This window comes from Bos grunniens, chromosome 17 (assembly GCF_055505025.1).
Source record: "Bos grunniens cultivar Pamir isolate PY7600 chromosome 17, Bosgru_T2T1.0, whole genome shotgun sequence".
NCBI lineage: Eukaryota > Metazoa > Chordata > Mammalia > Artiodactyla > Bovidae > Bos > Bos grunniens.
In genome coordinates this window covers 50,909,912-50,934,001 of record NC_141181.1, presented here as the reverse complement: position 1 = coordinate 50,934,001, position 24,090 = coordinate 50,909,912, and the positions used below count along the sequence as shown (strand labels likewise).

Genomic DNA, 24,090 nt, shown 5'->3' with positions numbered 1-24,090 from the left:
CCCCCCTCAATATCCAGCAAGAGAATGGATCCATATGGTATTTCCACACAATGGGATGTAATACAGTAGCGGAATGAGTGGGTGACAGCAATGTGTATCAATAGATGTGAATTTCACAAATACAATGTGTAGTGGAAAATGCAAATTGCAAAGGAATAGAGTATACTCCTATTTATACAATGTTTAAAACTCCAGAAACAATACAGTATATCATGGTGTAAGTAGACATCATATACTGTAGTCAAGGTAAAAGAAAATGCTATCATGAGGAACCCCAAGTTCAGAAAAGGGGTTCCTTTGGGGTCAGGAGGGGAATGTGATGGGGACTGAGCCCAGGGCCATCAGCTGATTTGTGATGGTTTATTTCTTCAGTGGTATGTGTGCATTTATTGTTTCAAACACTCTTTTGCAAATCTTAAATATCATATCATACATTTAAAAATAGTTTGAGCACCCCAATGTACAATAGCCAATACAACAGCCAATTGGAATGGAAGCTTTTCCAATACAATGGAAGCTAAATGTCCATCAACAGAGGAATGGATGAAGAAGATGTGGTATGTATATACAGTGGAATATTACTCAGCCATAAAAAGGAATGAAATCAAGTCATTTGTAGAGATGTGGATGGACCTAGAGATTGTCATACAGAATGGAGTAAGTCAGAAAGAGAAAAACAGATATTGTATAATATCTATTATCTGTGGAATCTAGAAGAATGGTACAGATGAACTTATATGCAAAGCAAAAATAGAAGCACAGGTATAGAGAACAAGTAAATGAATATCAAGGGGTTAAGTGGGGAGGGATAAATTGGAAGATTGGGATTGATATACATACACTCTTAGGCATAAAATAGATAACTAATGAGATCTTACTGTATAGCACAGGGAACTCTACTCAGTGCTTTGTGGTGACCTAAATGGGAAGGAAATCCAAAAAAGAGGGGATATATATGTGCATATGTGTATATATATATAACTATATAATTATATATAGTTATATATATATGTGTATATATATAAACTATATAATTAGTTTCTGTACAGCAGAAACTAATACAACATTGTAAAGCAACTATACTCCAATACAATTGATTAAAAAATAGTCTTAGCAAAAATATGTAGAGCTAAAAAAGAAAAGCCTGAAAGGCAATGGCCTGAAGGTCTTTGGCTTCCTCCCTGGCACTGACTGAGTGTTCCCAGAGGTCATCAGTGAGACCCTGGTTTCCCAGGTGAGTAGGGCAGAGAAGTGGTAAGAGAATCAGAAGAAGTGGCTGGACTGTCCCCTTGACCTTGGATTAGAGCTGAGTCTTCTCTGAGTGTCAGTTTCCTCACCTGTAGAGAGGGTAGAATTCAGCCCCTGTGACTGTACTCACAGATTGGTGCAGGCACTTCCTGCGGTGATGGAGCCCGTAGGGCATTTCACTCAGAGCTGGTGCCATGAGTGTGCGGGACGTAGTAGATGCTGCTAGTGATGACAGTGAACTCAAGGGTTACAGGTGGGACATGAGGGCAATCTGGTAGTGACGTCTGTCACCCCATTAATCCCCAGGGTGGATTCGACTGATCTGGCTGGCTAAGCGGGTGTCCCCTTCCTCCTTCACCACTCCACGTCCATCCCTCCTGGAGCTGCATACTTTGTTGAAGAGGACCACCTTCCCTGGTAGAGGAGGACCACTCCCCTGCTAGAACCTCCAAACAAGCTCTTAAGAGTGACAGGTGGAGGGAAAGAGGGAAAGTGATGAGGACATGCACCCCACCCCCCACCCCAGGAGAGGCCCTCTGCTCTTTCAGCTCCAAATGCTCCCCTGTCAATGGGCTCTACTGTCTCAAGTTCAAAGCCCCATGAGGACCAGTTGGTTTTGACTCATGCTGCTGCCCAGCCTTCTGTTCTGATTGCACACACTGCTTCTTTTCTCTTGGCCGCAGGCTGACCCTGACCCTGACCCTTCAAAGATCCCACGGCTAGTGGTGACCTCAGACTAACCTCCCCATGCCACTGGGGGGGCACTAACTATGTGCTTCCCCTCGGGTATGGGCTGTCCTCCTTCTCGCTGACCCTGGGTGATGGGGGCAGCCTGTCCATCCTCTGCTTGTGGGTGGGCCTTTCTCTCTGACCCCCAGAGGACAGGGGTCTTCTCTGTTCAAATAGAGAGAGAGCAGAGAGGGGCTTGCTCTTCAGGGGATCAGTCAGATGCCCTAGGGCAAAGTCTGGCCAAGACAACAGCTCCTCTTTGTCACGAAAGCTGGATCAGTCTAGCTGGCCGCCTGTTGGGCACCAGGGTATAGGATGCATTCCACAAGGTCACAGGGATAGAGTTTATTGAGGATAGAGGAAACCTGCAAGCTAGAGAGGAGGAAGGGGAAGAAAAACCAAACCCCACCTTCCCATTGGCCCTGTGGAGGGATCTTTGAGGTCCTTGCCAGTCTGTTGGACTCATAGTGCAGGGTTTGCATTGCATGGAGGGACACTGCCCAGGCTCACCTACTTTTTGTTGGAAGTAGGCAGAAAGCAGCCTTGTTAGTGTGGGAATTTTCAGGGCTGTTTGATACCAGGCAGTGTGGGTGGATTCAAAGTGCCAGCTGTTTATCAAAGTCATCTGGAAATGCCAACAGCACACACTTGGGAAACTCAGACCCGTCCCTCCTGGTGGAGATGAGAACTCTTGACCCTTCAGGAAACTGAGCTTGTTGTTCAGCTTGTTGAGCATACTTCCAAGTCCTAACTGGACGGCCGTGCTCCTGTATCATCCCATGACGGTCCTGTTTGCCTGGGACCTAGATCTGAGCCATTATGTCTTTGTGGGTGAAATCCTGTCTTCTTTAGTCCTCTGAGGAATCAGACACCCTGTTTATTATCACAGAGGGCCTAGTTTAGTAATGGGCTCATTTTTCTATGAAATGCCAAGAAACAGTTATGCCTGTGAGGGCACGTTTGGTTTCAAGAGACAGAAAACATTAGACAAGGAAAAAAAGGAATGTATTGGCTCATACAGTTTAAAAGCTTCAGGTATGGCTTGATCCAGCAGTTAAAATATTGTTATCAAGACCTAATATCTCTCCTCATCTTGGATTTCCCTTGAGGATTAGCTTATTCTATGCATCCGTATGGGGATAAGATGACCTCTCAGTAAAAGCCAGAGGGAATAAAGAGTTCTTGCCAAATATTTCAAATAGAAGTCCTGTGCCTCATTATCACTGACCTGTGCTGAGTCTCTGACTTGCTAGACTTGGGTCAAGTACCCATTCCTGGAGATGATAGTGGAATTGCAGCTATGTAAGATACCAAGAAGGGGAGGAGATTGTTCCCAAAGGAAAACTGGAATGCAGCTACCAGAAGGGGGTAAATAGTCATGCAGAGTGGTTAGCTAACCACACCATCCACAGGCATCCAGAAGGAGCTACCTGTCTCAGGCAGCACAGCTCATTGTTTCTGACAAAGACATGGCCTTCCTTTGCAATGTCTCCAAGTCCTGAACTAAGCCTGCAGCCTTTGTTTGGAGTGTTGGCTTGAATCCTGGCATTCCTCCCAGAGCCCCTTGTTGGAACCGTATCAACAATGGCCCAGCCGGTGAGGTAGTCTAACCCAGCAGCCTCATTCATATGGGAACCAGAGAGGAAACAGGAGTGGAGAGAAATTGCTGGCCTGCATTAAATTTAGATTTATTTTGCTGGGGCTAATTGTAATCTTTATTTGGTCCCAAGTGATTCATTCTTATCGTTCTTATTATACTGGAGAAAATTAATTTTTATTCTGCTGTAAAGGTGGCTGTAATAATCTGGGTTCAGAGAGGGGGATTATTTTAATAAGATTTGCCAGTAGGTTTTAAAACAGTCAGCTTTTGTGAGCGTGGAGCAGGCCTGTTGGTGGAGAGGATGCGAGGAGGGTCCAGGTGGGAAATCCTGGGTAAACCCAGCTAGGAGAAGGAACAGGTTTGTTTCCTTTGTAGAGAGTGCAGGCATCCTTTCATTCTTTAAGTACAGGGGAGGTTCCGAGGGGGTGGGAATCTAAGCAGATCTCAGGGTCTTTGACTGACTTAAATGGGAGCAAATGCATTTACCCCAGTCTTGAGCCTGCTCACATGACAAAGGAAAATGCCCTCAGAAAATGTCCTGGTCCTCTATTTGGGGATCGCCAGCATTTGAAAGCACGCACCCTCCTGGTGCAGACTGCAGATGGTGACTGCAGCCATGAAATTAAAAGACGCTTGCTCCTCTGAAGAAAAGCTATGACCAATCTAGACAGCATATTAAAAAGCAGAGACATTGCTTTGCCAACAAAGGTCCATCTAGTCAAGGCTATGGTTTTTCCAGTAGTCATGTATGAATGTGAGAGTTGGACTATAAAGAAAGCTTAGCGCCGAAGAATTGATGCTTTTGAACTGTGGTGTTGGAGAAGACTCTTGAGAGTCCCTTGGACTGCAAGGAGATCCAACCAGTCCATCCTAAAGGAGATCAGCCCTGGGTGTTCATTGGAAGGACTGATGCTGAAGCTGAAACTCCAATACTTTGGCCACCTGATGCGAACAGCTGACTCATTGGAAAAGATCCTGATGCTGGGAAAGATTGAGGGCAGGAGGAGAAGGGGACGACAGAGGATGAGATGGTTGGATGGCATCACTGACTCGATGGACATGAGTTTGAGTGAACTCTGGGAGTTGGTGATGGACAGGGAGGCCTGGCGTGCTGCGGTTCATGGGGTCACAAAGAGTTGGATATGACTGAGCGACTGAACTAAACTGAACTGACTGACCCTCCTGGTGCAAGGGAGCAGGTGTTACAGGGTCATCATCTTTCATGTGAAATTCCAAATCCTCAAAGCTCTGAAAACGGAAATGCTTTGGGTAAATTTTTAGCAGAGTCATTCGGTGGCAAAACCTCACCTGAGCTCATTTATGACTTATACCATGAGAATGAATGCCCCTATCTTTGACTTTGGAACCATTGTTGGTTTTCTTATTTTAAAAAATTTATTTGGCTGTGCCAGGTCCTAGTTGTGGGATGTGGGATCTAGTTCCCTGACCAGGGATTGAAGTCGGGCATTGGGAGCTCAGAGTCTTAACCACTGGAGCATCAGGGAAGTCTGGGAACCATTGTTGGTTTGATGAAAGGATGCTGCTCCAGATCCCACTAAAGATATTACTATTATAATATGCAGTATATGCAATGGATTGCTTCCCTATGTCAGAAAAATTAGAAAGCAAGATCTCTGGAAAAGAGGTGTTGGGTCTCCATGAATGTCAGATTTGCAGATTTTAGGGAGAGAAATCAGAGTTCCTGATTTTTATGTGAAATTCCTCAGTTTCTATAGAGTAGTTTCAGATTCAGGTTTTAAAATATGTTTTGAAGACAGAAAAAGATATTTGACGCTGTTAGTCATTAGGGAAATGTAGATTAAACTTGGAATGAGAGGGGCTTCCCTGGTGGTGCATGGTTGACTTTGCCTTCCAGTGCAGAGGGTGTGGATCTGATCCCTGGTGGAGGAGCTAAGATCCCACATATTTTGGGGCCAAAAAACCAAAACATAAAACAGAAGCAATACTGCAATAAATTCAGTAGAGACTTTAAAAATTGTCCACATCAAAAAATCTTTAAATCTATAATGAGAACAACAGGATGGCGAAAATACAAAAGGCTGATGATACCAAGTGTCGACAAGAATGTAGAGAAACTGGACTCCTGTTGATGGAAATGTAAAATGGTGCGGTTGCTTTGGGAAGTGGTTTGGCTGCTTCTTGGAAAGTGAAACGAAATGGACACCTATCCTATGACTCAGCAATGCCACCCTTAGGTATCTAACCTAATAGAAATGAAAGACTTGTTTTTCAATGTTCCTAACAGCTTTATTCATCATTGCCTCAGCTGGAAATGGCTCAGATGTCCATCAACTAGTGAATGCATGAACACGCTGTGGCATATTCATACAACAGAGTAAAAAGGAATCACCCACTGATTCACGAAACAATGTGGGTGACTTTCAAATAATCATGCTGAGTAAAAGGACCCAGACCGACAAGAATGCATCTGGTATGACTACATACGCATGTGAATTTCTAGTAAAGGCAAAACTATAGAGTCAGACAGTAGATCAGTAGTTGCCTGGGGCCGTGGGTGGGGATGGGGGTCACCTACATACTAGCATGGGGAACTTTTCGGGGCAATGGCACGGTTTTAAAACTGGATCGTGGTGATGATTACACACCTGTACAGATTCACATTGAACTGTACATTTAAAATGGGCACATCTTATGGTATGTAAAGTGTACTTCAATAGGACTACTAAAATCTGTGAAGACAAAATAGATTCATATGCCTGAAGTTTCAAAAAGTATACAAATGATGATAATGAAAAAAAGTGACGATACTATAATGAAAAAATTTTGACTGCCCAACAGCGATCCAGTTTTCTTTTGCACAGGCAACCAGGGTTATTCACTTCTCTGCAGTGTGTTCAGAGAGCTTCATGCGTGGAAAAGCACATAACTATATCTTTCCATATGTATATATAGTTTGTTTTCCCCTCTCGAATACTAGCAAACCACAAACACTGTTTTGCACCTAGCTGTTTTCACTTAACATGCAGTATGTCTTGGAGATCTTTCTCTAACATAAAAAGCTGCTTTTTTTCACTTCCTGTGATTTCACTTCATGGTATGGCTGTCACAGCACTGATGCAGCCACTCTTTTATCGATGAACACTTGATTGGTTTCCAGGCTTTGGCCCCTTACAAAAATGCTTGGCCAAATTGCTTCACCTCATGGTGTCCCTCAGCTTCCTCATCTCTCAGCAGAGCTCCTAGTCTCACCTGCTTACCTCCCAGAAGCGTGACGAGGAAATGAACTCATCTTTAGAAAGTGCTTAAACAGTACCTGGCCCACAGAAACTCGAGGTAAAGCATTATAAAGATTGTTTCCAAGAGGGACCTTGCACGCCTGTCATTTCACCTGTGTGCAGGTGTATGAGGATAAATTCTGGGAAGGCCAGTTACTCAAAGGATATGTGCAGATGAATTTTGGATGGATTTTGTCAAATCAATTTTATACCTTCGAGTGATGAATGAGATTGTGTCCGCAGAGACTCACCAAACCACAGTAGATCTGATCTTTTGAATTTTTGTCAGCTGGAGATAAGAGGTGGCATCTCCCAGTTTGGGAAGGAAAAGACCCCAACGTCAATGGGGTTTGATCAAAATTCCTCTGGCCCACTGGCATAGACAGTTATCTACCGTAAATACAAAACAAGAGAGCCCTTCCGGGAGTCTTTCCACTGACATAGTTAGGAAACGGGAGGACTTCATAGCCTGTGACATCAACTCCATCACGTTTACGATTTTTGCAAATTGAATAAGGAATGCAGATGACTTTTCAGGACACAGCTGCCATGTGTCCTGAAACACAAACACATGAAACTCAGAGAAAAGCACAACATCCCAGCCAACAAGAGAGCATCTGAATTCTCATCAAAACATGACCGTTCTGAGGCACCGTAAAATGCGTGGCTATGTGAGAGGCATTCACAGTCCAGGCAGGAGGAGAATAACGTAGAACGCACACACTTTTTGGAGACTGGCGCAATTTTCCGGTTCAGACTGGCTTGTGTTGGCTCTAACTGTTTGGAAGAAGTTGCCACATTGGAGAAATGACTGGAAAGTAATCTGTTGGTCAATGTATTTATTCATTAAACATTCAAAGAATGATTATTTGAATCTATGGATTGTTGGCATTGGAAAGTCATTGATCAGAGATGTGACATTTTTGCCAAGAATTCCAGAAACACGGGGCCTCAGATATCTCATCGGAAGCTGGCTTATTTTTATGGTGCAAGGAGATGCTCACTTCCTGTGTGTTGTTTTTAAAAGGACTTTTTGTTTTCCGTTTCCAACTTTTTAGTTGGAACTTTCTGGCTGCCTGTCTCTGGTGGCAGTTTCTCCTCTTCCTACACAAGTCATGGAACCTCACAGGATGCCACAGATTCAAGATGTGTGTGCGTGCAAGGATTCCTCCAATGTGAGACAGAGACGTGACCCAGCAGCTCAGGGTCTCTAAGGACCAAGTTTCTGGCTGATTTTGCCCGGAGCTCTGAGCTCCCTGCTGAGTGCAGAAACATCCATCTGCAGCCCTGGGGCTCTTATCCTCACACCACACTGTTGCTGGGAACAGGGGAGGTCTCTCTGGGGAGCCTCTGCACAGGTCCAGAGAACTTGTATCTCTGCAGTTTATATCCCAATGGTCTGGTTTGGGTTACATGCCCATTGATGACCAAATCGCCAAAGTGTTTCCTCAAAGGGAGAGAAGAGAAACAGGTAGACTCCCAAGAGTCCAGCAGTTGGCTAGTCCCCGTACCTTTGGACTTCAGGAGACTCGATTTGGGATCTGGTCACTGCTTTGGGGAGAATGACTCTTTCTTTGAGTGATTGGTCTTGGGCTCAACAATCTTTATTTCAGTACTTCAGATTCTGCTGAAAAAGCTACCCACCCTCTTCATTGACCTGTTTTCAATAAAGAAGGCATGAGCTCAGGATGGAGCACACTCTGACATTCCGTTGTCATAGCAACCAGGGTGGTAAAGATCAGCTTACTGCTATTTAAAGTGGGGAGTGGTGATGGCAGGAATTAGGAACTGGGGGGCATTTGAGTAAAGCTGGAGATTTGGTACCCTAGTCCCAGCTCCAGATTCTACAGGAGATATTTAGGGGGATGTCTGGGCAGACAGCACTTCTGCATGTCTGACATCCAAAGGGCATGATGGGTTAGAGCTACCAGAAGATGGTTTCGGACCAGACTCAAGGGGAGGGACCTCTAACTCCTAGTCTGATCCTCCTTTTTCTGGCCACATTTCTCAAAAGAGTTGTCTGTTTTCAGTGCTTCCCTTCCTCGTGTTCTGCCTGCTCCTCACCTCCATCATTCTGCTTCTTGCCACTGCATCTCCACTGAAACTCTGCTGAGTTCATCCAAGCTGTTGTCAAATGCTCAGGTTCTTCTCAGGGAAGGATCCCTCCTTCTCAGAAGTCTTCCTAGCACTCCAATAGCTGTTCTTTTAAAAAATATTTATTTATATTTATTTATTTGGCTATGCTGGGTCTTAGTTATGGCATGCAGGATCTAGTTCCCCCACCAGGGATTGAGCCCAGGCTTCCTGCATTGGGAGCTCGGAATCTTAGCCACTGGACCCCAGGGAAATACCCCAATGATGGCTTTTCTGATAACAAAAAACATCCATTTCTCTAGAAATCCATCTCTCCTCCGCCCCACATTGTGAGTGCCCCTCGGAGCCTTCTCTTCAAGGCTTCTTGCCACCTGCCAAAGCCCCCCACATTAGGGTGTCACTTCCCACTCTGTGGGTGTCTCTTTGGGCTGCTTCCCCAAGTGACTGCACTTGCCACCTCCTTTCTGGCAGCATCCACATCCCTCCCTCACTCAGAGTCCTTCTGAGCTGTGGCTGCAGTGTCTAATGCATGACTTCATGGGCATTTCTACTGGGTGGGCCCACTCATCTCTCAGACTCACTATGCCCCACATAGAGTGCATCCTCCTCCCCCAGGGATGCTCTCCCTGGTCTCCGTGACTGTCCCACCCTTTTGCCCGAGCCTCAGCCCAGAACAACTCTTAATTCTTTCCTCTCTAGCTCCCTTTCCCCTCCCACCATAGCTAGGTAATCCCCCAGTCCTCTCAAAATCTCTTGAACCTTTTCTCCATCCTACTGGCTCTTTCTGCAGTAGAGAGCATGGTGACTTTGAGGAAATTGGAGCTGATAAACCAAAAGGTATGACCATGAGATGACCGGAACCACGAGAGAGGCAGCACTTTCCCTGGGGAGATGGGCAATAGCCAGGGGTGAGGAGGTGGGGCTCACGTGTCCAGAGCTCAGTGGGAGGTCAGGGAGCTCCAAAGGGCCATAACACCTAGGGATCTTTTATTATCCAGGGTTTTTCTTATGGAAGGTACCAGATGTTGAGTGCATGGGATATGCAAAACAAGCAGAATCTAAATGGCTATAAAACCATGGTTATTTGGGCTACATTTAAAGCAATTGCATATGTAAAAAATTGAGTTTGGCATCAGCAGTCTTTGGGCTAATGGTCCTAGCTGAGTCCTCAAGAAATAAACAGTGTGGGGGTTGGTTAGCAGACAGGAGCCTTCTTTGGTCCATTTGTATAACGAGGTCACTACCCTTTAATGACTTGGACCTTTGTGTCTGTCTCTGTCTCGGTCATTCCTGCTTCCAGTCCATTCTCCATCATCCCAGGGCGATGGTTACCAACTGCATGGTGTGGTGCCATGTTCCCGTGATGCCAGCTGCTGTAGAGGCTTCCCGTTACGCCTGGGATGAAGTCCAGGCACTATCAAGGGGCCCCCGCCTGGTGCTGTGTGACCTGGAGCTCCCCTCGCCCCCAGTCTGCCTGCTTCTCCCTCCTCCCCACACCTACTGCAGCAGTGCTCTGTGTCCCCACCTTTGGCCCTTCGCCCGTGCTGCTCTCCTCCTCCCAGACCCTCTTTCAACCCCTTGACCTGGTTCATTCCATTATTCTCTGTCCCCATCTTCATCCACATGGCTTCTCTGTGCGTGGAAATCCCGCTTCTTTCCCCTATAAACATACCACCCACTGGCTTTTATTCAGTATGCCCTAATCACATCTGCAAAGACCTTATTTTCAATGAAAGTCACTTTTAAAAGAAATATTTATTTGTATTTGGCTGTGTTGGGTCTTAGTTGTGCATGCAGGATCCTCACTGCATGATATGGGATCTTTTGCTGTGGCACATGGACTCTCTAGCTGTGTTGCTCAGGCTCCAGCAGACTTCAGTAGTTGCTCCGCGGTTTGTGGGATCTTAGTTTTCCGATCAGGGATGGAACCCACATCTCCTGCACTGCAAGAAGAATTCATAATCACTGGACCACGAGGGAAGTCCCTTAGTTCACATTTTGAGGTTCCAAGTGGACATGAGGTTTTGGTGGATACTGCTGAATCCACTGCAGGTCCCATCTGCATTGGTTCCATCAAGATTGCATTAGGGGACTTCCCTGGTGGTCCAGTGGTTAAGGCTTTACGTTTCAACGCAGGGAGTGTGAGTTCTATCCTTGCTTGGTGAGCTATGATCCCACATGCCTCGGGGCCCAAAAGCCAAGACATGAAACAGAAACAATATTGTAATAAATTCAATAAAGACTTTAAAAATAGTCTGCTCAAAAAAATCTTAAAACAATATTGCATTAGAAGCCCCTCTTCTGTCATGACTCTTGTTTTTCATTATGGGAATGACTTTTTTATGTTCATACCCCCAGACTAGACAAAGTTTCATGGGGCAGGGCTGCATTGGTTCATTGTCCCCCCTACCTTCAGTGCTTGGCACAGGACTGGCCCATGATAAGCACTGAGTGAATGCGTGATGGATGGGTGGTCATATGGACTGAATGTGATCGTATCAGGAGGTGAACTGTGGGCAGGTGATCAGTTTTAGCCGAGGTCACGAGGGTGAAGCCCCCGTGGTGGGATAAGTGCTCTTGAAAAGAGAGGAACGGAATTCCCTGGCAGTCTGGTGACTGGGACTCCATGCTGTCACTGCTAAGGGCTTTAGCTCAATCCCTGGTTGGAGAACTAAGATTCCACAGGCTGTGTGGCATGGCTGAAAAAAAAAATAAAAGAGAGGAAGAGACACCCACACTCCCTCTCTCTGCCATGTGGGGATACAGGGAGAGGCTAGCCATCTATAAGCAAGGAAGCAGGCTCTCACCAGAGATCAAATTGGCCAACACCTTGATTTTGGACCCCCCAGCTCCAGAACTCTGAGAAAATAAATGTCTCTGGTTTAAGCCACCCTATGGCATTTCATGATAGCAACACTGAGGTAGTGGGTATGTCTCATCCATCCCATCTGATGCCCACAAACTCCTACGATCATCCTCTTGTCTCCTTTTCTCCCATGTTCCTCCCGGGGGCTGGGGTGCTCACCACAGTGACCAGATGGTTGAAAAATGCACTGATTTTCCAGCCAAGGTCACTTGCTCTGGAGCCCAGGTTCCTTCCCTAGTCCTTGGCTTTGGTGGGGGGGAGCTTCAAGGAAGGCAGGAACGTGAGCAGGACCTGAGTGACCTCTGGTTGGATGTACAGCAGGTGATAGGCTGTGTTTTTTCCATGGGGACAGGTGGTCCTGTCCCCATGTCACCACGCAGGCTGAATTCATCAATGTTGTTTTCACATCTTCCCCTGCTCGGGTCTCTCAGCACTCAGGTGGTCACTGAGAGGGAAGAACATGGATAGTTTTTGAGTCAGAGGCTGGAGAGATTTCCTCCTGGAGCAAGTAGAACTGAGAAGGAGGGAAGAAAAGCCCTTTCATAAAACTGCCAGAATTTCCCTGGAAGGATGTGAATGATTCAGACAAAAATCATTTCTTTTCCTCTCTGTGATTTCTCAGGGTGAAACTAGTGGACAAAGACAGGGGAGAGAAAAGATCATGGGGTCAGCCTGGAGCTCTGCTCGGCTCGCTGTCTTTGTAGATCACTGGTCTTGGGAGCCAGTTTGTGGCGGGGAAGCCGGCAGTGTCTCTGGGGGTCTGTGGTGCCTCCTCCCTCCTGGGTGTACTTCCGGGTCCTTCCAGAGCACAGGGACCCTAGCTGTGCTGGATGCTGCTCCCCTCCTGGGTGTACTTCCGGGTCCTTCCAGAGCACAGGGACCCTAGCTGTGCTGGATGCTGCTCCCCTCCCCTCAGCACTTTGCTGCCTGTGGTCCCCATTGTCCCAGGCTGAGGTCTGGGGCAGCGGCGACCCCCTTTCTCACTTAAGCCCAACAGAGTTGGGGTTTCTGTTGCCTGCCAACAAAGAATCTGGTCCCAGAGAGTCATCGTGCTTTGTCTAATAGTTTTCTACCAGAAAGCAGCAATGAGTCGTGGTTAAAGTCTCCAATCAAACCATATTGCCCATTTCAGCTATGGGAATGGGGAACCAACCACTTGCTTCTTGCAGCGTGGAACAGCCTCGGCCACTAGGTGGCAGTGTTGCAGCGCACGAGGCCCCTGTTGCTGCAGAGGCGACCTGTGGCAAGAGAGAGGAGCCCTGGGTCAGGGGCGGCCGGTGCGGGGCGGGGAACCCAGTGCCAGAACGGGGGTGTCCTGGATTGAGCGCAGGGAGCTACCTCCTCCTTCAGAAATGCTGTCTGTCCTCTGTGTTTCTTCATTTCCAGGATGACTGCCCAACACAGAATAAACTCAGAATTAAATTTGAGAAAAAAAGGATTGAGGGTTTTTTGGTTCTGTTTTTCCCAAGACTCCACAGGGTTGTTTTGGTTTTACCTATGACAGGGGTTCATGGCACAACCCCTGGGGCCAGTGTGGGGAGGAAGTTTCTTTCTTACTTTTTTAAAATGAAGACTTTATTTTTAAGAGCAGTATAGGTTCACAGTGAAGTTAAGAGGTATAGAGATTTCCCATACACTCCCCGTGGACCCCTCACCCCCGACCCCCGTTCCCCCCACCCTCACCGCCCCCTGCCCGCCCCCCCCAACGCAGAGTCCCTCTGCACTCACTCCACTCACCACTCACCAGAGGAAGTTTCTATTTCTTTGTGTTCTTTGTGGGTTTTATCCTGGGTCATAGGATCAGTCAGAAGCAATAATGGAGCCCTTCTTTGCTTTGGTGAAGGGAGGTGACTGAGTCTGGGCATCAGCTGTCATGGGATCAAACAGAGGAGAAATGTTTTGGGAGCCAGTGGAGAATAGCAGTCAGAGCCTAGACTCTGGAGCCCAATCCTGGCTCCACCCCTCACATGCCGTGTGACCTTAGGCATGTTTCTTGACCTCTCTGTGCCTTCATTTTTTCAATCAATAAAATGGACATAATACTATTACTTATATAATTATATAATAATAATGATAGCAATCTGAAAATAATATCCTATCTCATAGGATCAGGTAAAGAAATGATATAAATAAAGCAGAATGGTGACTGGCACATAGTAGGCACTTCCTAGTTCCTAGTTATCACTACTATTTTAAGAAGTATTTTATTTGTTTATTTATTTGACTGTGTTGTGTCTTGGTTGCTGATTGCAGGCTTCTCTTTAGATGTGGCCAGAGGGCTTAGTTGCCCCACAGCATCAAAGTCACGTCCCCTGAACTGGAAAGCACCAGGGAAGACCCTATAACTATTATTTTGTTCACTGGGTCCTACTGATGATAAGCTTGTGATAATTCCCAATAACTATTGATGTCTTCTTTCTCAAAGTTGGCGGCACACGTAACTCATATCAGGCAAGTTAACAATACAGCTTTTACCTTCTTTTATTATCAGTTTTTCAAGTCTAGATATCTTCTCTTTTCAGTTACAATTTTTAGTTCCCCCAAAGCAGGCTGTGTCCTCTGCTTGTCTATTTTGGTCACAACTCTGCACTTCCTGCATCTTAGGGTACCTTGACTTACCTGATTAACTGGAGAAATTAATTCAGACAGAAAATACTCTTACTTTTTTATCCTTTTGGCTGTGCTGCGAAGCATGTGGGATCTTTATTAATAGTTTCCTGACCAGGCCCCTGTAGAGGGAGCACAGAGTCTTAACCACTGGACTGCCAGGGAAGTCCTGCTCTTACTTATTTTTGTGGTAGGCAAAAATAAATTTTCAAGCAGTTGAATAGCCTAAAGAATTGTAGCAGGGATGTTGAAGGCATCTGAGCTCATGCTGTTTAAACTCCTAAGCCTTAAACAACAGTCTTAAAGATTTCCTAAAGTAGATTTTCTAGGCAATGACTACAAAGACTACAGTAGTTGCCCAACTACAACCGAGCAATCTGTGTTTCCCTTCCTGTAGTTACTTCATGTGTTTCTTTTGGCATATAGCACTATGAGTTTTTGACAAATATATAGAGTCATGTAACCAACGCAACCGGAGAAGGCAATGGCACCCCGCTCCAGTACTCTTGCCTGGAGAATCCCATGGATGGAGGAGCCTGGTAGGCTGCAGTCCATGGGGTCGCGAAGAGTTGGACATGACTGAGTGACTCCACTTTCACTTTTCACTTTCCTGCATTGGAGAAGGAAATGGCAACCCACTCCAGTGTTCTTGCCTGGAGAATCCCAGGGATGGCGGAACCTGGTGGGCTGCCTTCTATGGGGTCACACAGAGTTGGACACGACTGAAGCGACTTAGCAGCAGCAGCAGCAACCAATGCAACAATCAGGATACAGAACAGTTCCATCACCCCATCCCTAATCCTTTGTTTTGAGTTTTTGTGGTGAAATAGTTAAAGCTCAACCTCTGATCCCTGGCAATCACTGCTCTGTCCCTCATGCCTCCAGTTCTGATTTTACTAGACTGTCACACATATGGAATCATATGGTAGGTAGCTTTTTGAGGCTGCCTTCTTTTTGGCAGCAAAATGCATTTGATATTTATTCATATTGTGTGAATATCCATCGTTTGCTTTATTGGATAGATGGAAACAACTATCCATCAAGTTGTTTCCCCTTCAATGGCTGCACCACCAGATATATATTTATCCCTTCACCAACTGAAGGATATTTGTGAAGTTGCATGTGGATGACATTGTTTAAATGCCGATTCCAGCCAGACCTGAAGGTAGCCTCTCTCTCCAACCATGACTGCCATTAAATGCCCATTTTATTCAGACTTGCGTGGTGTGGGTTTTCTCTGAATTGAAAGAATCACTTTTGTTATCAACAATGGCCAGAAGATGAGAAAGGCTAGTCTGAACTAGTGAGAAGTGCAAAGCAAGGACACTCCACATGTGACATTCTTAGTAATGCAGTCACACAATAACAAATCACGTTATTGGGTTCCCTCGAGGTGTGTCCCTGATGGGCAGCAGGAAGTGACACCTTCTTTGTAAAATGAATCTTGGGGGGATGAAGTGACTTGTCTTGGTGCATAAATTGAGCTGATGGCAGACGTGGGACTCCCGCCCTGCTGTCTTCTGCCTTTTGTAAGCCTCAGCTGCCTCCCCTATCAGAGAGTGGCAGAGCTGTCAGGGTTACTTAGTGAATTTCCCTCTCTTATTTAAACAATCTCCAAGGTGTCCAATTTAGAATAAATATAAATGGAAATAAGAACAAGGTCATCAACATTTCCTACTGTTTTAACAGCTGACGGTGCCTATAGGAGGTCAAAATTACTGTCACTAAGATCTATATAATCCGTTTAATAACGCTCTTTCTACATCTGGTGCCCCGTGGAAACCTCTCACGTTGGCTTAACAGCTCTTCGCTTTGTTTCTCTGACTGCCTGTATTTCCTCGCTAATGAAAGCACAGTTTACCTTAAGGAAGAAATGTGAAACTTTGTTCCAACTTTTGTGTACGGACAGGATCACAGCTGTCCAGGTTGTTAGCCTATACAGCGTCGTATTAGTTAGGTGTCACTAGCTGCTGTAATAAGTAAAACCCTAGCAGTGGTTTAACACATTGTAAGATTTGTTCTTGGTCCCATCCAATGTGGGCACCATATTTGGCAGGTGGCTCTCCTCCAGCTGGAGACTCAGGGGTCCAGGGTCCCTTCCAGCTTCTGGCTGCTCTGCCGTGACCTAGAGTCTCAGGATCCCCTGCTTCTCACTGGTTGAAGATAAAAGATACCAATTTTGTCTTCAAAGCAGGACAGGCTCTTATTTCATTGGTCAGAACTAGTCACATGGCCATGCCAGGGGGACAGGAGAGGCTGGGAAGTCCCTGACTGAGCAGCCATATGCAATACAATGGATAGAAAGTTTCTGCTGTTTTGTTTGTTTGATTGGCGTGAAGAATGGTAAATCCCTCCTTTATTTTAGGGCACACAGGATGGAACAAGTGCAGGGCGCAGGGATGTGCTGCCTGGCAGTTGCCAGTGGCCTCGGACAGTTGTTTCTCGTGTTGTTTTTTGACGGGTAGCCATCCGTCTCTCCCACAGATGTGATGACTTATTGTCAACATTAAGGCCACTCTTCCTTTACCCCACACGCAAATGTCCGACATCTGTTCAACGCTGTCCTCCCCTGCTTGGCTAGTTTTGGCTTCTTGTAGACAAAGCCTACAGTCATGCATGCATTTGGGGAAAACAGAATGGCTCAGGATAACTTTCAAAGACCGGCAATCATTTTCCATCCCTCTGTATCTTTGATCTCTCGGTCTCTCTCTAAAGTCAGCCAGGTCCAGCCATTTCCACTTGTAGTTCTGTTAGTTGTGCTTATTTCTGTCATTCTATTGGATTGGCCAACGTGTTTGAGTTTTTCTGTTAAACCCAAATGAACTTGGCCAACCCAATATGTACCCCATGCCTCTACTCCTTGAGTTAATCAAATTTCAACAGCAGCGGCTCACTCTATAAAAGATGAGAATTCAGCTGACACTCCTTACTTTCCTTTCTTACCAGTTAACATTGTATTTTGCTGAAAGTCACAGAAACCCCTGGTCTCCATAGCTTGTCAATGACCATCTTCCTTCTGTGTCTTCACGTGGTTGTCCCTCTGTGTGTTGTTGTTTAGTCACTACTAAGTTGTGTCTGACTCTTATGTGACTCCATGGACTGTAGCCCTCCAGGCTCCTCTGTCCATGGGATTTCCCAGGTGAGAATACTGGAGTGGGTTGCCATGCCCACCTCCAGCGGATCTTCCCGACTCAGGGATCGATCCCGGGTCTCCTGCATTGTGGGCAGACTCTACCATCTGAGCCACCAGGGAAGCTATACTTTTCCTATAGTATTCTGTAATGGAGTTTCTGTAGAGATGTGAAGAAATGAGTGTGCTTGGTCTGTCACTTAAAATCAAATTCCATATCTTTCTTTTCAAAGGGAAAAAAAATGTCAGTATTTCTCTTAGATTAAATAAGCAAGAAGATATGTTCATCCTAGAAAACTTCAAAACACATAGAAAAATGTGACAGAGTCTGGGTTTTGGGGCAATTGGATGCAATGAATCTAAAGTGAATCTAAAGATGAAAAATAGGTAAGACAAGCTGATAGAATTTTGATAAAGAAGAGTAATCTCTTGATATTAGTTTGCTTGATATTAGTATAACAAAGTACTACAGATTGCGTGACTTAAACAACTGAAGTTTATTCTCACGGGGCTAGAGGCGGGAGGGCCAAGATTCAGGTGTGGGTAGGGTTGCTGTCCCGAGGCCTCGCTCCTTAGTGTGTAGATGGCCATCTTCTCCCTATGTCCTCATGTGGTTGTGCCTCTGCGTGGGTCTGTGTCCTAATCTCTTCTTCTAAGAACCAGTCATAATAGATGAGGGCCCACCCTGACGACCTCATTTTAACTTAATTACCCCTTTAAAACCTCTATCCCTAAATGCAGTCATGTTATTTTTTCAACTAAAGAACCCCTAAACTGTGATTCAAATAAAATACTTCTGGCTGATTCAGCATATGTTTGTTTCCAACTACGATCAGATCCTCATTTTACATTGGACCCCAAAAGAAACTTCAGACGGATTCAAGAATTCAATCTAATACTTAAAATTTGTAAGAGGGTAGATCTTAAATTTCCTCAACAACAAAAATATCAAGTGGATTCACATATGTTGGTGGGTCTGAGGCAATGGATATGGGCATTAGCTAGATTGTGGTGACTAGTTCACAGTGTAAGGCATCAAATTCTACACCTTGAATATATAAAACTTTCAACTGTCAAAAATACCTCATTAAAGAAAGAATTAAATGTGGGAGTTCCCTGGCAGTCCAGTGGTTAAGACTTTGCCTTCCAGTGTAAGGGGTTAGAGCTCCTGGTCAGAGAGCTAAGATCCCACATGACTCGTGGCCAAAAAATCAAAACATAAAACAGAAGCAGAGTTGTAACAAATTCAATAAAGACCAAAATACTAAAAAAGAAAAAAAAATCTCATTATTAAAAAAAAAAGCTTTTCAAAGAAGAATTAAATGTAAAAATGTAGACACATACATGTATCTACATGTACCCATCCATGGAAACAGTTGAAAATACAGGTGAATATATGTTTGATACTGGGATGCTGGGGAGGAATTTTTTTTTTCTGTCATAAAAGCAGTGGTGGGCATCATGAAAAAAAGATCCATATTCTTCATTATGTTTTTAAAAAATTATTTATTTTGGCTGCACTGAATCTTCACTGTTGCTCATGGGCTTTCTCTAGTTGTGGCGACAGGGGCTACTCTCTGGCTGTGGTGCTCAGGCTTCTCATTGAGGTGGCTTCTCTTGTTGCAGAGCACCGGCTCTAGGGTGCAGACTAGGGGTTGTGGCGCTCAGGCTTAGTTGCCCCGCGGCAGGCATGTGAGATCTTAGTTCCTGGGCCAGGGATCAAACCTGTGTCCTCTGCATTAGCAGGTGAATTTTTAACCACTGTACCCCCAGGGAAGTCCTTCATTATGTTTTAAGTCTTATACACTGGGCTTTGATGGTCTACATAGAATATTTGAGCCCCCCGATCTTGCTAGAGAATATAGTCTTGAGACTTCTGCTATCCCTTGGCTGGTTTGGTAAGAAAGTAATTTCATGGAGGAGAGTTTGAAGGACAGTGTTCTCTAGGATCTCACTCTGGATTTTATTCTTCCTGTCAAGCTGGACCTTCTGAGAGGTATCAGCTGTCTTGGCTCACACTCCGTTGTCTTCTGAAGAATTGCCTTTGCCTGATGGCCCTTTGCTCTTACACCGCACCTCGTGTGCCCAGCACCAAAGGGAGCCTGCTAATAAGCTCACTGTTTGTAGGGATGCTGCTGTGTCCCTTGGGGCATTACCACTGGAGGGATTTCTCTCAGAGCCAGGAAAAGCTTTGCTTCTTGCTTTCATCTTATGAATGGTGTCCAACTAGTGACTTCATCTTGTGTTTTGAGAGCTGGGCAATTCAGAGGCACATTTGCAGTCTCTTTAGTTATTGCCGAAGCTCTTACAATGTAGAGTTTGCTTGCTAAGCTTTCAGCTGGCAGCAGAACACAGTGGCTAAAGGCACAAACCCGACTCTCTGCCTGGAGCTTGAACAGCTTGGATCCAGTAACCCTCTCTGCCTCTTACTAGCTCTGGGATCTTAGGCAAGTCTCTTAACCTCCCCAAGCCTCAGTTTTCCCAACAGCAACTGAACTGTTGTTCAGTTGCTCAGTCGTGTTCAACTCTTTGCGACCCCGTGGACTGCAGCATGCCAGGCTTCCCTGTCCTTTACAGTCTCTTGGAGTTTGCTGAAATTCATGCCCATTGAGTCGGTGATGCTGTCCAACCATCTCATCCTCTGTTGTTCCCTTCTCTTGCCTTCAATCTTTCCCAGCATCAGGGTCTTTCCTAATGAGTCAGTTCTTCTCATTGGCTGGCCAAAGTATTGGAGGAGCTTCAGCATCAGTCCTTCCAATGAATATTCAGGGTTGATTTCCTTTAGTATTGACTGGGTTGATTTCCTTGCTGTCCAAGAGACTCTCAAGAGTCTTCTCCAGCACCACAGTTTGAAGACATCAGTTCTTCAGCACTCAGCTTTTTTTTTATTGTTCAGCTCTCATATACATACATGACCACTGGAAAAATCATAGCTTTGACTATACGAATCTTTGTAGGCAAAGTAATGCTTTGTAGGCAAAGTAATGTTTCCATCCATAAGTGGGACTAATAATAAAATCCTCATAATCAAAAGATTGTGAAGATGAAAAGTGTTAATATCCCTGAAATGCTTAGACTAGTGCTTGGTATATCATAAGGATTATACATAAATGTTGACTGTGATAATGGGTCTATTCTCATTACCCTTATTTCTCTATATTTTATTTTTTTATCATCACTGTAATATATGGTTATGCTGTGCTGTGCTGTGCTGTGCTCAGTTTCTCAGTTGTGTCTGACTCTGCAATCCCATGGACTGTAGCCCACCAGGCTCCTCTGTCCATGGAATTTTCCAGGCAAGAATACTGGAGCGAGTTGCCATTTCCTACTCTACGGGATCTTCCCGACCTAGGGATCAGACCCGTTTCTTGCACCTCCTGAATTAGTGGGCGGATTCTTGACCGCTGTGCTACCCGGGAAGCCATATCTAATCCTTAATGGATTTGCTGGTATATGACCCAAGACTTACATGACCCTCAAGGTGATGAATGACTATTCATTTTTGAGTACCAACACCCCTCTACTTTTTAAAAGTTCACTTTATGCCACTTCACTTTTATGAAAGACCTACATTAGTATCATTTTTCAGTAATCTGAGAGAAATCTAAAGAGGATTTTCCCTTTTACAAAAAAAGACGAAAAGAGTGATGATAGTGTTCAGTGTTGGTTTTGCAGGGAGGAAGGGTGGAGGGTGGCACACAGCCAGGTTCCTTCCCCGGAAACTACGCTCAGCAGCCAGGTTCCTTCCCCGGAAACTACGCTCAGCAGCCAGGTTCCTTCCCCGGAAATTACGCTCAGCAGCCAGGTTCCTTCCCCGGAAACTACGCTCAGCAGCCAGGTTCCTTCCCCGGAAACTACACTCAACATTTCAGCGTCAAGTAGGTCTCTGGTCTGTAATTCTGGGGCTGGAATCAGAAAACCATATTTCTCTTAGCCAGTTGTCTCCTGTTAGTCTTTGCTAATGCTGGCAGGGGAAGAGGTGTGGGGAGGCAGATGCTAGAGAAGACTTCAAGACTGGAGCTGGGAGAAGAGACCTACTCCTTCCTGTCCACTTCCTGTCTACTTCATGTCTGCTTCCTGTTTCTCCTCTGCTTCTAGTCTGCGTTTTTTTTTTTTTAAATGAAGGTTACTTATTTATTTTTGTTTTAGTTTTGGTTGTGTTGGGTCTTTTTGATGCAGTGCACAGGTTCTTCATTGCTGGGCATGGGCTTTCTCTAGTTCAGTGAGTGAGGGCTACTCTAGTGGCACCGTGCCTGCTTCTCTATGTGGTGGTTCCTACTGTTGTGGGGCATGGGCTCTAGAGTGCAGGTCCAATGGTTGTGGCCCACAGGCGTAGTTGCCCTGCGGCATGTGGGACCTTAGTTCCCCAACCAGGGCTTGAGCCTGTGTACCCTGCATTAGCAGGTAGGTTCTTAACCACTGGACCACCAGGCAAGTCCCTCTGGTCTGTTTTTTATCAGTGTCTTGCGCTTATGAATGACTCATGTTGGCCATTCAGGGCTCCCCAGCTTGAGATTTGAGAAGAATCTTGGGACGAAGGCAAGCATCCCTCCCTCCTGCCTGATGACCTGGTGTCCTCATACCTTTCTGTCTATATGGTCTCTCCTTCTCTTTCAGCCGTGTGAATTTTATCTGGTTGAGAGAGACAAACTCAAGTTTCCCCATCTTACTTTTATATGGGTAACTTTTGAATTGGATAGTTAAATTTTTGCTACCTTTTCTGAGTTATGTGGACTGTGGCTTATGTTTCAGATGCAGAGGTGGGAAAGCATGTGGTCTCTGGAGTACAACTAGGGGATACAGTTGGGGGTGGCAGCAGACTGAGTGGGGATGTATAATAAATTCCACCATGGCTGGGTGTTAATGACTAAATAAGCACATGCGATTCTCCTCCTTAATCTGAGAGCATTTGGTCTGACTTGCTGCATTGGCTCTTCCTCCTGAGGCTTTAGGTCATGTGACATGGTTTACAGGTAGCAAGGCTCTGCCATATTTTTTGCTGCTGCTGCTAAGTCGCTTCAGTCGTGTCCGACACTGTGCAACCCCATAGATGGCAGCCCACCAGGCTCCCCCATCCCTGGGATTCTCCAGGCAAGAACACTGGAGTGGGTTGCTATTTCCTTCTCCAATGCATGAAAGTGAAGAGTGAAAGTGAAGTCGCTCAGTCGTGTCCGACTCTTAGCGACCCCATGGACCGCAGCCTACCAGGCTCCTCCGTCCATGGGATTTTCCAGGCAAGAGTACTGGAGTGGGGTGCCATTGCCTTATTGCTACCATACCTTAAAGGTATGGATCACTGGGTGCTTTGCCAGCAGCTGCATTGTGATGCTGTGGGCCAACTGTATCTATATTCCTGCTCTACCTGGGAATCCAGGCTGATACCTGGGGTGGGAGACAATCACCTGTGACTGCAGAGTGATGAAAACCTCACTAAGTCTGCAAAGATTTTGTTCATTAACTTGGCCCTGTGAGCCTTGAGCTCCAGCTCCTTCGCTGACCTTCCCATGGCTAACTCCTTGGCTTCATTGTAGAACTACCAGACCAGTTGGCCCTGGGGCAGTACAGAGAAGTGGAAAGTCTCTGAAATTGGACAGAACTGGTTTGAACCTTAACTTCGACCATGTTCAAACTGCTTAATTTCTCTGTGCCTCAGTTCCACCATTTTCCAAAAAGGACAAAGACTATTCATCTCACAACCATTGTGATAATCAATGGATGTAGCAGTTGTATATGCCCAGGTTAGCACATCGCCAGTGTTCTGTAAATGCTATTTCTCCTTTAAGTGATATTTTTTTCCCTCCATATGAAAATTGCAGCTCTTGACTTGGCAAACCTAGCAACCAGCTTAGTGACCACAGGGATGTGATATTTGAGAGGAAATGAATGGAGTGATAATGTGATGGGCCAATGATTTGTTAATATTAATGGTATCTATTAACAACCCTGTGAGGAAGCCAAAGAAAGGCTCAGAAGAACACAGAGAGATTTAGTCTCTTAAGCATTAAGCCAAGGCACTCTTAATTGATGGACATGCTCTCAGCACATATTTGTTTAGTTTCTTCTGCTAGATCCTGGATATGCAGCCATAAATTGGGTGGCAAAGTCTCTGTTCTCATGAGCTTGAATTTTAATAGAGAGACTTGATAGAAAATAAGTCAACAAGTAAAAACACAAAGGCTAATTTCAGATGGTGAGAGTGGCCTTGAAGAAATTTAACAGGATGGAGTGAATAGTGACTGAATATATTTGTCAGACTCAGGCTTCTGAGAAAACAGAAGCCACACTAGTTATTTCCACAGAGGGAATTTAATCAAGGGAATCAGTTAGTCATGTGATGAAAGATCTGTGAAATGAAGTCGGGCGTGGTAAATACCTTCTGGGAATGGTAAAGTAATCCAGAAATTAATTATAGCAGGAAGCTGTTACCAATTGGACTGAAGGGACAAAGTGGAGAAATTGGATTATCAGAACCCAGAAGCTGGAACCATCTAGTAAGTATTAGAACTACTGCCTAAGAGAGCTATATTCATGGTGGGAGCTCTGATGGGGCTGGACAGTC

General features: G+C 45.3%; 1 protein-coding gene and 1 long non-coding RNA gene across 2 annotated transcripts in view; both read left to right on the top strand.

Annotated features, from left to right (window-relative positions):
• TMEM132B (transmembrane protein 132B) overlaps positions 1-24,090 on the top strand; it is a 377,590-nt gene that overhangs the window by 126,355 nt on the left and 227,145 nt on the right. The gene's annotated exons all lie outside the window — the stretch shown is intronic.
• On the top strand, positions 1,554-10,680 carry LOC147355319 (uncharacterized). The gene is made up of 2 exons (XR_015144422.1): positions 1,554-1,665; positions 10,229-10,680. It is a non-coding gene; the product is annotated as an uncharacterized LOC147355319 (long non-coding RNA).